Here is a 15,833-nt window from a genome sequence, read left to right on the forward strand (position 1 = left end):
GCAGCTCTGCTAATCCAGAAAAAAGCAAGAATTTAGCCATGACTCCCACAAGTACTTCAGAATGAAAACTGTGTTTATGCACAAAGCTGGAAATGACCAGTTAATTAGTAGTTGTTGCTTTGATTTAATTGTCAATCCTGCACCCACAGAAAGAAAAGCTGTTTGGTCTTTGTGCCGTGGTTGGCCTCTCCAGTGGAGATGCCTTGTGCAGGCTGCCCTGGAGCAGAGGCTGGGCTGAGTCACAGAATAAAGCAGGGATTTATCAAAAGGATCTCCTCCATGGATGCACCTTGGGCAGCACCAGAGCCCAGCCAGGGCTGCACCCAAGATGAACCCAAATGGTCCCAAAATGCACGAGCGCTCCCGGGGGCTCTCACTGTGATCAGCTCTGCTCCATTGGCACATTGGAGTTCATTGTCCCATTCCAGCTTTAGCCCGTGCAGTCCCATCCTGCTTGTTTTTCTCTCTCCAGCCCACGTTGTTTGTGCTCTTGGGCTGAGGTTTGGATCATTTGTCCTTGGTCCCCAGCTGGAGAAGGAATTGTTTTGTCTCCCTGCTCTGTGCAGAGAGCTCACCATCCCCTGATGTGAAGCTCAGAACTGGACACTAAAGCAGCACAGAATGTGAAAAATAGAAAAGCTCAAACCTGAGGCATCACTGGGAGCAGCTGCATTGCCAAAGGGAATGAGGTGAGCCCAAGCAGTCCAATCTTTCTGATAATTTCTGTGTCTCAGGGACAGGAGGATCAGGAGATACCGACCTGGTGGAATGTGCATTATTGACTCGCCAGGATGGCCTTGGAACCACAGGAGGGGTGGAATGAGCAAACCTGCAATCAGCAGGATGTGGGAAAGACACCTCAGGCCCCACAGCCCTGCCCCAGGCAGGGACTGGGATTTCAGCCCCTGGTGCCAGCAGGAATGGGTCACACGTTATGTGCTGTGATTCCAGAGGCTCCAGCGCTTTCCATTCCAGGATATCTCCGTGCGGTGATAAATGGGGATGGACAGGACATTATTACCTACAACTGCTTTACCTCAGAGCTCCTGGGTCTCTTTCCCCAGCTGATGTGGCCATATCTAATTCCTGGCTCTGTTCTTGATTCATACCCTCTAATTGTTTTATTGAGGACAGAAAAGAGTTGTTACCCCTTGAAAGTGAGAACCGATTGCCTCCCGTTGCACAGCTCCTCAAGGTGTTCTGCACCTTTGCTCACTGCAAAATGAGGGAGGAAAAGACAACAAAAATCTATTTGGAACAGTGTCAGAAAAACTGTCTGCATGACCCCTGTAAAGATGGCAATGTTTCAATCTGAAATGGATTGCAGAGCATAAAAATCATGAACAGGTGAACTCTGCCTGTAGGACTGAGCACTGCCTGGGCATGCAGTAGTAAATGCTGACCTCCTTACTCTATAAAGATAAGAATTTCTGCTGCATTCGTGGATGCTGAGGAATGATGTGCTCATAACCAAATCCCTGTAATAGGGAGCACACAGTTCACACCGAGCCCACTTCTGGGAGCTCTCAGATGCTATCGGAGCAGCAGCCACCCTTTCACAGGTGTGAACTGCAGAAATGGGAGTCAGACTTGGTGGGAAGCAGTAATAAAAGGCAAATAAACCCAAGATGGGATCTATTCACCCATTTATTCAGCTCGGGTAATTCCCAGAGCTGAAGATAAGATCTATAGCTGGCATGAAGTGAGAACCCTCTTGTCTTGTGACTTACCAATGAAATTTAACTCTTACCTAGGGTACGAGCTGAAAATCAGGAGCTTGATTGTTATGTAGCCTCATCAAAAAAAAAAAAAAAAAAAACAAAAACAAAAAACATAAACCAAACATGTTTGATTTGGTCTAAATTAAGGAGGCATTTTTGGGAGGAAATTTGGCTGAATGGCAGTCAGGGTGTTCCACAAGGAGCTGAGCTCAGCAACCTCCTGGGAGAACAAATATGGACCATAGCACTTCAGCCTTTCTGTTAGCATTGCAGGAGGTGATTGGTATCACAGTGTACTACTCACCAATAATAAAGGTCTTGTAAAATAGATGCTGGTAGGCAGAATGTTTAGAGAAAATGAAGGTTTGGCGAGAGCCTGCTAAATTAACAAATATTCATAATTTGTTTTCCCCACTGCCACTAATGTTCCATCAGCTGGTTATAAATATCCAGGTAATAATAATTTCCTGCATCCGAGGAGGGAGCAATTAGCAGCCTGAAGGCAGCTTGCAGGACTCAGAATAATGGGAGCTGGCTCCTAGGCCGGGACAGCCAGCGTGGAAGGGATTGTTCCTGCAGAGCAGGGCAGTGTTTGCAGAGGGAATGACATCCCAGTGGGATCCACACTCAGGCAGTGCTTGTGCCACGGGTCCCCCAAACATCTGTGAGCTACTCCTAGAGGTGGGAATTACCCCAGTGTGTGTGTTTGGCAATAAGATTATCCATCTACTGTTAATCTTGTTATTTTGGGATGTTAATGCACTATAAGAGAATCCTTCCAGCTAACTCAAAAATACCAAGTAAATTCTAGGCAAGGAGCAAGTTGTGGGTGTTCTGTAGCTCTGACATTTTCCCTGGTCTCTGGCATTTTGTCCATTTCTATATATCATCACCATGACTACAGTAGGAATGTCTAAGAGCACTCCAGGATAAGTCTGACAGCACCTCCTTAGAAGTACTTAAAATCATGTAATTAAGTAAGAAAATGCAGCTGATTGAGGAGGTTAGAGCTGCCTCGCAGAAGATTACAGCACATTTCATGATTAACAATCAGAACATTCTTTTCCAAACCTCTGCCTAATTTAGCAGAGTAAGGTTTCAGCTGAGGCTCTGCTCTTAATGCTGCAAGGAGGGAGGGAGAAAGGTGATTTCCCACCATTTCCACTGCTTTCCTTGTGTTTACTCCACTGTCAGTCTTCCTTCTAATTTTGCTGCCTGGGTTAACTGACTTAACAGAAGTAGTGAAAAGGCAAAAAGGTCAATGCTGCTGATCACAGCTCTGTAATTCCCTTCAGTCCCTTGGCAGTTGATAATTAGGATGGAGGGACAGGATAAAAACAAATCATTTTAATGACAAAAACTTTGCACCCATCAGTTAATGTGCCAAAATTAGTCTTTTCTCTACAACTCCAGGTTGGTTTCAGAGATAAACTTGTGTTTATTTACTGGTGAAGACATTTCTGTGGAACTCTGCAGGTAAACTCTTGGAGAGAAAGAAAAGTGGTTCATGTATGGAATACAGGGGTATTATTTAGATAATACCCCTGTATTTTAAATAGAATTTTTACCCCATTTCATTTTAAATAGAAAATGTTGTTTTGGTATTAAAAAAAAAATCATAGAATGGATAGGGTTGGAAGGGACCTTAGAGATCAGAAGGGATCAAAGATGTGAATCACAGGAGGGGGGTGACAGCAGCAAAGGGATCCTGAGAGACAATTCCTGGGTTAAACTGTGCAGGAGATGCTGTGAAACCTGCTGGGTTTGAGGCTGCTCTCAGTGGGAGGACAATGCTCTGGTGAAGCAGCTCCATTTCTCTTTGCCCTGCACAGACATTTACAGGTGGCAGCATTAGGGAAATCTGCAGTTTGGTGACAAAATGTGGTTTTTCAGATGTCTAATGTGACACTGTGGCAGGGGGAAGAAAGGTCCTTAAACACAGCTTAGCTCTGGGTCAGGTATTTTATCTTCCTTCTGTCAGTTTTTGATGTATTATTGTCCATGGAGTGCTGGCCACGTTCCCTAGGCTTTGTTTTTTTTTTTTTTTTTTTTTTTTTTTTTTTTTTTTTTTTTTTTTTTAATAAAAATATACATGTAAATGAATATGTAAATTTCCACCTATTTGCTTGGCAGCCTTCAAAAATTTTTGCTCATTTTGCCTTCCATGGTAACTGAGTCCACGTCAACCTCCACATTTTTCTGGGAAAGTTATTTAACTTTTCGTCCATCACTTGGTTGAGTGCCCATGTTGTGAATTACAAGAAAAGAAAATATTCCTGTTGTTTAGTTCCTTTCTGTACACCCCCACTAAAATGAGGGGTGGTTTTTTTGCTAAATATATTATTTAGTAGTGTGTTAAAGGTTGGAGAGAAACTGGAAGTGCTGCAAGAAGGTTTAAAAAGGAAAAAACTTCTTATTTTCTATGAATATTATTTCACAAAATAAATACCAACTGCATGCAAGGGCAGGAGCCCTGAGAATAAGGAGTCAACACATGCAGCCATGGAACTGGGAATTTTTGCACTCAGATCCTTTGAGGGAATAGTTTTTTTTTATCTTAAAATTTGTGGTGAATACTGATTTCAATTGCACCTCCTTTTGGATATATTATGCAGAGTTTTTGCAACATTTTAAAGATATTTTTGCTTTCACATAGAGAGTAGTAATTGCAGCAATCACAGGGAAAGCCAGCAAGTTTTTTCCCCCACAATACAGTACAGATTTAAATTTCCAAGTCCTTTAAACATGGGTAATGCACTGTGTTTGCATCTTTATTCTCCTATTGCAAAATTCAGCGTGATTTGTGGAGGGAATTAAAACTAAAAAACACATCCCTGATCCTAGAGGCCTGGTTTGAGTGTAAATACAGTTGGAAAAGTCCTGTGCCTATGTCTGCATGTCCCAGGTGTGGAAAAACTGATGATGAGTCTGATTTTTTTCCTTAAAAACTCTCGGGGAAGTGCCAGCACAGATATCATTATTAGCATATGTTAAAGCAGAGCAAAAAATACTCTTTACACAAGAGCTGCCGCCGGAGTGATCAAATATCTCCATTGCTGCAGGTCAGAATGTGCAAATTAACTCGAATATTCAAGTATTAAACCACTGGCAGGGAATGCCAAAAGGTTTCCAGCAAACAGGGGCTGTGTGGTGTTTTTATCCAGCAGCCTGGCTGCATGGCAGGATGATGTGCAGTCCGCAGGAATTATTGACTCAAAGGAGAAGAACATGAAGCAGGCATTTAAAATTCAAGTCTGTAATTAACTTACCTCGAAATGATCCTGCAGGATTTATATTGCCAAGGGTTGTGGGGCTGAAAAGCTGGGATTTTCCTACTGAGCAGGCATGGCTCAGGTACAGAGTTAATCTGAAGGGGAAAACACTTCAGTGTTTGGAATTCATGGTGCTTGTAATAAAATAAGGGAAAAGAAGCTGGAAACAGGGCATGTGACAGACATTATCTCACTCTGTGTGTGCTGAGAGGGGAGAGGAATCAGCATTTATCGTCAAGTTAAAGCAACAAATGGAGAATTTTGCAGGAAGTTCCTCGCTGTGAACAAGCCTGCACCTTTGAGATAAAAATAGGTAGAGCTGTGGATGTAACTCCAAATTATGTAAGCTCCTTTAATGCAAGGATTTCAGCCCTTTTTCAGGCAGAGAAACTTGATGCTTATAACAAGTTTTGATACTGGGTTGGTGCTGTTTAGGTTGTCCTGTGAATCTCTTCCCTCTCATGATATAGTCTTTAATTTCAGCATATTTTTTTTCCTTTTCCATCCATGCAGCCAAATGCCAGAAAATCTGAATATACCCTGCTTGTCCTACAAGAGGGAGCCAGTTCCAGCCAAGGCCAGGTTGGCTGGGCAGCATGGGGGGCTGGAATTGGATGATCATTAAAGTCCATTTCATCAAGAATTCCATATTTCTATGAAGAGAGGCTTTGTTTGCTCAAGGCATTCATGCAAATAAGAAAAAAGAATTTTAACAACATACTTTGTTCTTGCTCAGGGCATCTCCTTTCTATGAATGTTTGCATCCCCACCTGTACCTGAGAAGTGCTGGGTGGAAATTGGCTATTCAAGAATATGTGAAAAGCTACAACTTTGCGTGGTTTTCCCCTACAATAACCCCATTTTCCTCCTGGAGAACAAATTATCTTCAAGCTCTACCTTCATTTCAGACCACTGAAGATGCATGAACTTGTAATGTTTTTCCCAGTGTTGCCTTTTTAGCTGATATTATCCCAGAGTGTTGTAAAAATCTCAAGAATATATTTTCAGATTGGAAAATTGCAGCACTTCATTTCAGATGTGTTGAAATGTTGTGTTCCAGCACCAGTAAATGGCTCTTTGCAGTTTTTAAACAAGATGTGAATCCTGACATATTTCTGGTACTTCTGTTTTGATTAGTCAGAATTAGCCAACAACTACAAATACAACAAAATATTCTGCCAGGGAGGTTTTGGTTGTCCTGTTCTGCTTTTTTTAAAAGTGTAATTTTTCATCCATCTGCCTGCTGCTAGCCTTATCCTTGGATTTGTGCATCTCCTACAAGAGTGACTGATTTGAAGCATTTTTATTTTCAGCCCAGCTGCCCTGCAGTTCCTGGGTCAATTGGTGAGAAATGCCATTCCTGACCTAGAGGTGTGGCTCTCTGAAGAATTGCCTGGGGATCACAGAGGGAGGGAATGTGATTTTAAGCTATTTTTAGGCTTCCAGATGTACTTTGCTGACTGAAAGTTAGAACAACCCTGAATATGGTGATTCCAGTCCTCATCATGCTTCATCTTTCCTCTCTTTCTTTCCAAACATTTGGGAGGGAATGGATGGACACAGTCATTTCACAGAACCCCAGAAGTTTTGTGCTGGGAGGGACCTTAAAGCTCATCCAGTGCCACCCCTGCCATGGACAGGGACACCTTCCACTGCCCCAGCTTGCTCCAAATCCCATCCAGCCTTGCCCTGGACACTTCCAGGGATAGGGCACCACCAGCCCTATCCCTCTGTGGGATTTTATTTATGGCAGAGTGAACCCTGAGATCAAATGAAGCTGTTGTCACAGCTAGTGTATGTAAACGTTGCTGGAAACCCGAGCCCCACATCATCCTCCTCATTTAATCTGATATTTTCCAGATTTGCATCTTAGTTATATTCTGAATTGTTGCCTTAGGTACTTCCCTAATCAGTACTGCCACAGGTAGTGCTGGAATGGGGATGAAATAAATCTTGTGGAATAGATGAGAAACTTTGCATTTGGGGTGCCTGTTTCACTCATGGTGCCTGTTTCACTCACAATTTTATGAGAACAGCTTGTGGGATTCTTTTGGGTTTTTCTAATTATTCCCAGCAAGCTTCCAGCATACATTTGTGTAAGAAGTAGGTGGGATAGCATGTTCCAGAAAAAATGGGTGCACCTAGACACTTGCTCAAACAAAGCTTCTGAAAATGTCCAAAAATCCAAATTTATTGAAAGTCAGAGTCAGAATTGAGAACCAGCAACCCGACAGTGCTTCCATGGTCTTTGCTACAGCAGGAATGGGAAGATGAGGGATGAGTTAATCAGCCAGTTGCTAATTTCCCTTTAATCAATAACATCCTTAATAAGTCCATGTTATCAAAGGCTAAAGCATAAATTGCTCTGCTGCCTCCCATTACTGCGCACAGCAATCAGCACTCACACTATTAATAAAACAGATCTAAATTTCATTATCATCCCTTGAAATGAGCTTGTGTTCACCTCTGGCTTGGGCTCTTTCAGTTGTCCTCAATTGTCACAGCAATGGGGACCCTCTCCAAGGCCTCCCGCTGGGATTTGATTTCGGGCTGGGAGGGGAATTTAATTGATGCTTTCCTGATCCTCAGACTTGCCTCGCCCACGTGGCTCACACGTGAATTTCCAATTCAATTTCACCCTCAAATGGGAACAGCCACAAATCCAAATGCCTTGCTGAAGCTGCACGAAATGAATTATGTGGATAACAATATTTCATCAGGCTTGGAAAGTGGCTGTGTTTTGTCCAAAGCAGTAAAACTGTGTAAATGAATCTCTAAGTCACTGTAATATTCATTACTTGGATCTCATCCTTTAAAAGCAGGGGGACAGAGGAGGGAATTGCCTCTTACCTTGGTGGAATTCTTTTATTTAGGCCTGCAAATAATATTTATGAAAAAAAAAATCCTCCACAGGTTTAAGTAATTTCAAATATTTTATGTCAAAGCTGGTGAGGGTCAATTCCCTCTGGCCTTCTGCTCCTCAGACTTTCTATTCTTCATGGGTTTCATTCAAACCCTGGCATTATCTTGGCCTCAGTGGGCTTTGGGTCATTATTTGGGGTCTCTTGCAACCTTTGGTCAGCTGTGCCACAGCTGGATGTCCCGACCATGGCTGCCAACCCTCTTTTTCTGTCATTATTGTCCTTTAACTCCTGTTGCTCCATCCATTAGTGCTCCCATTAGTGCTACAATTCCTCCCTATTTTGAGCAGCTTTGAAGGATAAGCCTAAGAAACAGGCTAAGTACAAAACTGAAAATAAAATAATAAAATAAACCTACCTCCACAATATCTTAAAGCATGTTTTCTTTAATTGCATTTCCGTTAACAAATCAATAAGCAGCTCTCTCAGTTAAGTCTGTCTTGCTCCATGAGTAACATCATGGACTAAATAAGAGTAAGGTTTCCTTTAAATGTTTCAAAGCCTGGTATCATCAGTAATAATTTTTTCCTGCTTTTTCTCAGCAGCCCTAAATTCAATAAGGCTTTAGTGGGAGCCAGTCTGACCAGCACGTGATGCTTTATCAGAGACATCTCAGTTCTCTGTGCATCCCTTTTCCAAAGGATTTCCTGAAATAGCTCTGGGTTGAGATTTACAGAATGCAGTTTCTTATATTTTCTAGGAATTCCTACCAATTTTTTGGTGATACTTGATGGAAATATTTCACCTCTAGATTCCCAGGTTTCTCAGGCCTATGTACACTGAGTTCTGTGATGTAACAGCAACAAAGACTTTTGAATGTTTGATGCAAATTCTTGGCTTCTAATGGGCAAAAAGCGATGTTACTAATAATTGTTAAACACCAAACACTTTCAGCTCCTGCATTGTGAACTTCCATTGGCAGCTAAGCAGATTGCAGCTGTGAAAATGCAGATGTGCTCAGCCCAGGTTTATTTCTGTCAGCTCACTCACCAAACAACCTTAGGGCATAGATGAATGTTCAAATATGATCTAGGGGATGTCATTCCAAAACTGGAATTTGTGGTGGGAGTCCTGCTGCCACCTGCTGTCAGACAAGAAATTTGGTGTTTCCCTGCAGAATCCTGTGATTCTGACCAATTTTTTTAAAGTTACAATTTTTAATTTCCACATTTTTTACTTATTGAATTTCAAGCTCTTTGCATTTCCTCTCTTAAGAAGACATTGGTTTTATAACTTCTAATTTGTTTTCTTATCATAGCAGGTCTGTTGAACATCTGTTTGGCATTTCATTTTTAATATTTCCATAAACTGCAAGTGTGAGTAAATTGCAGGGTGTGATGTTGACGGCTTGCATTTATTGCAGGTGGGATGTGGGGAAGTGGAGGGCTCATCAGCAAGGGAATTTGTGCCTATGATTTTGTATCCCAAAGCATTAAAACACAGACTTTAAGACTGCCAGATGTTGGTTTAGATGGAGCATTTCCTACATGACTCAGGAATGTTTCTGACTGCCGTTTGTGTTCTGGGCTGGAGCATTGGCGGGGGGAGGGGGGGAGAAGAAAGGGGAGAAGGAAGAGCTGCTGGATAATGGTGGATAATGGCATGTTTTCAGGAGCTTGGAGTTGATATCTGAGCCAAACAATAATTGTGATACCTCTGATTTCAGGCCTCGAGTCAGTGTGGATGGGTGCAGAGAGCACCTGAGTTCCAAGTAGAGAGGGTGTTCTTTACCCTTCGAGTTCCACTTTCAGGCCCAATCCCAATGATTTTACCATGGCTTTCTTTTGTCTCTTAGCACTAATACCCACTGTCAAAGAGCACTTAATCTGTCTTTTAAACAGAGAAGTGGGACATAAATTCAGGAGATGAAAAGGGCATGTGAAAACAAGGTAAAGTCAGCACTGGCTTTGTCCATGGGATGGATGGATCCATGGATCCATGGAGGGATAGTGGCTGGATGGATGATGGATGGATCCATGGATGGATGTATCATAATTGAGATGGTCACAATACAAAGCAATACACTCTGTTTTCAGAAGGCTTCAAACCTGTTTTTATTATAGCATGAATGCTTTTTATACATTCTTACAAAACTCTTAAGTTTACTTATTGGTCACGAGAGACAAACAAAGTGCTCGTTGGAACAGGCAGTTGCAGGTTTCTCTTATTTATCCTTCTTTCTTGGTTTCTATGTCAATGACCTTGGTAGAAAACTCTTTCGGGATAAACATGGATCCTCTTCTCAAACTTCTCTCTGGCTCACAGAAGTCACTGTAAAACCTCTTCCACATGGATGGATGGATGGATGGATGGATGTCCCGTTCTCCTCATGGCATCAGTCACTGTTGTAGCAGGACATCAGCATATTCCTGCACTAAGGGGTTTAAGCTAAAATGAACTGCCAAGTGCTGCAAATCTGCGCTGAATTAATCTTTGAGGCAATACAGGCATGATCTAGAGCTCCTTGAAGCCGTTGAAAATGCTGCCTTTGGCCTCAGCAGATTTGGATGAGACCCTGGAAGCTGGAGGAGCTCAGCTCTTTTGTGTGGTTATCTTAACAAGTAAAGCTGAAATGAGAGAATCTGCCGGTGTTAGAGATGGAAGGTGCTATTTAAACAGAGAAAGAATCTCCTTTCTCTTTGCCTTTTAGGCTCTGATTTCTGATGGTCACTATAGCAACAGGAACCAAAGAGATGAAGAACTGGAAAACATGCACTTCACGATGACAAGTTCAATTTACAGCCAGCTCAGCAATGTAACAAATCTGTGTCATATTTAATGAGAAGCTGTGCACAGGTAACAGAGCAGCAAAGGTTGGGATGTGCTCCGAGGTGGGGAAACCTGAGTTTGACTACATGCTAATGAGTCTTCCTCATTAAAGACCTCAGGATGAATGAAACGTTGTGATGGAGCCTGGACTTCTGTCAAAACAGCTCGTATCAGGCAGGGAGAACATAAATTTTACATTTTGGGTTTTTTAACTCGGCCTTTTTGATGCGCTGGGTGCGGCAGCAGCGGGGCTGGGGGCTCTGGGCTGCAGCAGTGCCTTGGCACAGAGCTGGGCTCACACTCAGGGGATCCCAGAGGCATCAGGGCATTTCAAAAAGCAATTCACTTGTACAAACAACTAATCTGTGAAAACGGGGCCCAAAGGCAGCTCTTGCTTTGGAGACAAAGGCACTAAAATCTTCTGCCCAGGAATGCTGGGACAGCTGTGAACTCCCTGGGAACAGGACAGGACTTCCCAAGCAGCAGGATAAAGAGCTTGGAAAATCTGCCTGAAATACTTTTTGTATCTATCACCACTGGATTTTTTTGGCTGTCTTATACCATGAGCTGTCATGGGCTTTGTTGGAGAATGGTTCTGCTCACGGAAAATCAGGTGTGTGGGTTGCAAGGGGGGCACAGGATCTGTGTCCATGAGTGTGGGGTTCTGGTTATTGTGTCTCACCCAACACAATTTTCTTCTTTTTTTTTTTTTTTTCTTTATTTTTCTTTCCCCCTCCTGCCAGCAGCCTGATTTTCTCTTTGCTGATTAGGCCAATCTGTGCATTTTTGACTGTTCTCTCCAGCACATCTCTCCTGCCTGTCCAACCCCCTTTTCCCTGTGCTCCCTGCTGTGATATGAGCACTACAGATCAAGAGGACAATCAGCTGGAGAACAATATGACAGCAGGTGGGGATTATTCTCTCCCTTCTGATGTGACTCAAATATGTGTCAGTCACCAAACAAAACCCTCTTTCAGTTTAGAGGCAAAAATAGATTGGTACATGTGTAAATCAGCAACAATAGATTTTTTTTTTCTCTCCACAAATCTGCATTTTTTTCCCCTAATTCTGCTTTTATGCATCTGACTTTTAGCAGCTGTGATTTCTGTTCCTGGTGAATGTACATGGACTTTATTCAGCTAGATCAAGCACTTTTGTGTCAGTAATTACTGTGATGGAGCAGTTCAGTACTGGGCAAGGTTGTGCATGCTGTTAATATTATGCCTTACTAGTAGGACTGTACTTGTGCAGAGTCTTTTTAGGCTAAGGAGTATAATCAGAAGATAAAGTGGATTCTGTGTGAACAAGATTAGACAAAAAAGAGGTTTAAAAGGTTTGCAGGAAAGCAAGCTTGCCTTCAAACCATCAGTCCAGCAGATGTGAGAACCTGGGAGAACTGGATCAGCCTAAGCTTGTGTATAACCTCCCTCTTGCTGTCTTAGCACTGCCAGAACTTAGCAGCACTAAGCTCTCTCTGGAGCTGAGGGAGCTCTTTCTGTGGGTCAGAAGATGCACAGTGTGCATTTGGGCTTGGATGTTGGAGGGGGGAGGAGGCAGCAGCATCCCAGCATCCCATACATCCCAGCACCCCAATATCCCACCATCCCAACATGCTATACCTCTCATACCATGCTATACCTCTCATACATCCTAGCACAGCGTCTGGCGCTGCTGTGTCCATGGATATTGCCCTCCTTTATCTGCCCTTTGTAACTCAGCTTCTTTCCATTTCCATGCCTTGTTTGTCCATGGAAATGCTGTTTCACCCAAATTCTGCTCTTCTCTTTCTGCCCATGTCTCTGCAGCCTGCTCTTGCCCTGTGTTTGGGTGAACGACCCTTGCTCAGGTATTGTAAAAGCAGGTGAACCTGGTGGGAAGAAATGCTGATGTCTGACTCCAGTCCAGAAGGCTGAATGACTTCTTTATTATAACTATGCTATAATCCATTAATATACTATTTAAAGGAGATACTAAAACTACAAACCTACTTGTTCTAACTACCATATCTAACTCACTCCCAACTCGTGCCCCTCTCTGAGAGCCCAGCCACAGGTGGGTTGGATTGGCCATCAGCTCCAACAATCCTCACCAGAACCCAACCAAGCAATCACCCCAGGGAAACAATTCTCCAAACACATTCCACATGGGAAAACAAGGAGCAGAAATAGAAATTGTTTTCTCTTTCTTCTCTCTGTGCACCTCTATGAAAAATCCTGAGAGAGAGAGAGAAATGTGCTTGCCACACTCAGGGGCACTCCTGGTGTCACCTCACTGTCCCACTCACCAGAGCTGCCAAGGTGCTTCTGACTCTGCCTGACTTTGCCACCTCGACTCTGCTTACTCACATTTTCCACTCCATCATGCTCAGATTCCTCATTCTCCCTTTTATTTCTTTCCAAAAGTCTCCTTCCTATTTTAGTTGTAGAAATTTTCACGTCTCCTGCTTCCTTTTGTTCCTCTTCATCAGTGCTGCTGCCTTTCTCTCACAGAAGCTTCACACCTTGCTTAGAAATGCTCCCCTTGCCCTTTGAATTAATATTTTGATTTCCTTCCTCCTCTCTAGCCCATGCCCTGGTGAATATTTCTTGATTTTACCTAATGAGCATTTGATGTACTTAAATAATCACTGGAGCACCGGTTGGGACCCCAAGTATCCTCTTTCCTGGGTGAATGCTCTGAGGGGCCAGATGATGACGATAAAAAAAAAAAAAAAAGTAAAATAAATTCACTCTAGGTGGCACAACAAATCTTAAGTTGTCCTCTCCAAAGTGGAACAGCTTCAGCACAGCCTGCAGGCTGGCAGCCAGGGCTGTCTTTTGGGAAACAGGAGATATTTTGAGCCCTGCAGCAGAGAGAACAGAACCCAAATTGCTGAGCTATTAGCCGAAGGCAGCTCTGCTGTAACACACCACTGATCTCCCTCCCTCTTTTTGTCTCTCAAGAAAAGGTCTTGGCTCCGTGATGCGAGGAGCTGGCTCAGTCCTGAACGGAGCAGTGAGCTCCCTGCACTCTGCATCCACCCTTTCATGCCCTTTCCCTGCTTAGGGCTGGCTGCTGGCCCAGTAGCAGCTCCTCAGGTCACGCTTTGAGTCCTAGCTGGCCCTGGTGTCCCCGGGGACCATCAGGGGGGCAGGGTCCATCCTGGATCCAGCCCGGGGAGGATGCTGAGCTCAGGTTTGGTTTCAGGGCAGGCTCAGCGCTGTCTGGATCTCATGGGTTTGGGTTTGGATGTCCCTTGGGTTAACTGGCTTGGGTTAACTGGTGGCTCCCAGCTTCTGGAGCACCGGGCTGGACATCCCGATGCTTGTCCATGTTCCAGCCCCATCAGTGCTCAGGAATGGCAGTGCTGCCTCTCCCTGGCCCCCCCAGCCTCGGGACAGCTCTGTGCTCTTTGCCACTGTCCCTTCCCCCTGTCAGGACCAAACCTGTGACTCCTTTACATCTGCTAGGACTGGGGCAGATCCCAGCAGTGGGTTGGGCGTTAAGGCAGCGGCTCCTGGAGGGGGGAAATCCACGTTCCTCTGTCAATGTCTGCTCAGCTTTTATCTCTGCTTGACATTTTCTCTTTCCCACATTGTGATCCTCAGCCTGAAATAATTGAAAAGCAATATAAAGTGTCTTATTTATCTTTGTTCAAGATAGCAGCTTGTTCTACCCTTAAATTCTCCGAGGACTCGGGGGCACATTTTTTCCAAGCACTGCTTTATTTTTGGGTGAGGAGTACAAAGTTTTCTAATGCCTATAAAACTTGGGATTGCTTTCTGCACACTCCAAACAGGTGCTCGTGCAGCCCTCCAATCTTTCACTTCTTTATGGGGTTATCATCTTATGGCTCTCCAATTTTAAGGATTTTTTAAGTGCCGCTTCTCTGCTGTACTTTCATTTTGCCAAGATCTCACATCTTCTTTGCTGCAGGTTCAGGAGTTGGCAGACCTTGTCTTCCTGCCATAACTTTTTGGGATTAAGGCAGATTTGTCTTTAAAAATGCAATTGGTATTGAATTATTTTATTTTTATTAAGAGTGTTGAAAAAATAATCATCCCAGCAATAATCTAAATGGACCATTGCAGCTCAGTTATGTAAATATTTTAATTTTTTGTCTCATTTTAGGGAGAGAGAGTCCAAAATGTCAAATTCTTATGTAATGAGGACAGCTTTTAGGTATTTTCTCCTGAAAAACCACATTACTAATTAGTTGTGTGTTTTACTTTCCTTTCCTTGATCTTTTTTTTAATATCAGCAATAGGTTAAGAAAAACTTGTGACATTTTTTTGGTTGCTCTTGAACCTTGTCTTTTAGTTTTAGCAGGCTACTTTACATCATACACACACACACACACACACACATGCATATATATATATATATATATATATATACATATATATATATAACAGTATCTTTGGATCTGATGTCTGTAATTTTATAATATTTACCAAAGTAAGTTGCCTTCTTACTAAAAATGAAACAAAGAATTTGGGGTGTCATGCCTCAAGGTTTATGTGGTTTGGGGGGCTTTTGTTAGGCCCTAAAAATGTGTGTAGGCCTCTGATCTCTAACAGGCTGCTGCTTTTTCCTGTTTTTCTTTAGAATTTTTATTTGGATTTGTCTAAGCAGGATGCTTGCCCCATAAAGTGCATGTAAGGTAGAGAAGTTGAAAAGGAGCCGAGGAGCTGTGAAGTGGAATCGTGAAATGGTGAGGTTTGTTAATCCCAAATAAAAGCCCTCAGCAGTGCAGGGAGAAGACAACTGTGTAAAATCAATCATTCAACCAACCACAGCCCCACGTGCTTTGATGGCACCACTTAATGCAGCCATAAAATTAACAGCTCAAATAATGAGCACGTCAGCTCCAGCGGGGGAGGCAGAGCAGGAACGGGGCTGGTGGAGGAAGCTCAGCACGACGTGAACATCCAGCCCTGAGCTGCTGGGAATTGGGTGCTGGAATGGTCTGCACAGAGCCTGGGATGGGAATTTTGTGACTTGTGAAACTCTACAGAAATGTCCAAGGAAAGGGCTGGAGGGCCCTGAGCAAACCAGGAGGTGCAGAGCCACGTCCTTGCAGACGTTCCATGGTGCACGTGTGGTCCCAGTCCTGTGTGGGAGTGGGATGTGGAGCAAGGATGGGTTTGGTGAGGGAAAAGCAATGGGCA

General features: G+C 43.3%; 1 long non-coding RNA gene across 1 annotated transcript in view; it reads left to right on the plus strand.

Moving 5' to 3' along the window:
* The window catches only part of LOC137480401 (uncharacterized), an 83,398-nt gene extending 68,688 nt beyond the window's left edge, over window positions 1-14,710 (plus strand). Inside the window, exons 2-4 of the long non-coding RNA XR_011002881.1 lie at window positions 10,565-10,710; window positions 11,454-11,590; window positions 14,322-14,710. This is a non-coding gene — a long non-coding RNA (uncharacterized lncRNA). The remainder of the gene's footprint in view (window positions 1-10,564; window positions 10,711-11,453; window positions 11,591-14,321) is intronic.
* The last annotated feature ends 1,123 nt before the right edge of the window (window positions 14,711-15,833 follow it).

This window comes from Anomalospiza imberbis, chromosome 11 (assembly GCF_031753505.1).
Source record: "Anomalospiza imberbis isolate Cuckoo-Finch-1a 21T00152 chromosome 11, ASM3175350v1, whole genome shotgun sequence".
Lineage (NCBI taxonomy): Eukaryota > Metazoa > Chordata > Aves > Passeriformes > Viduidae > Anomalospiza > Anomalospiza imberbis.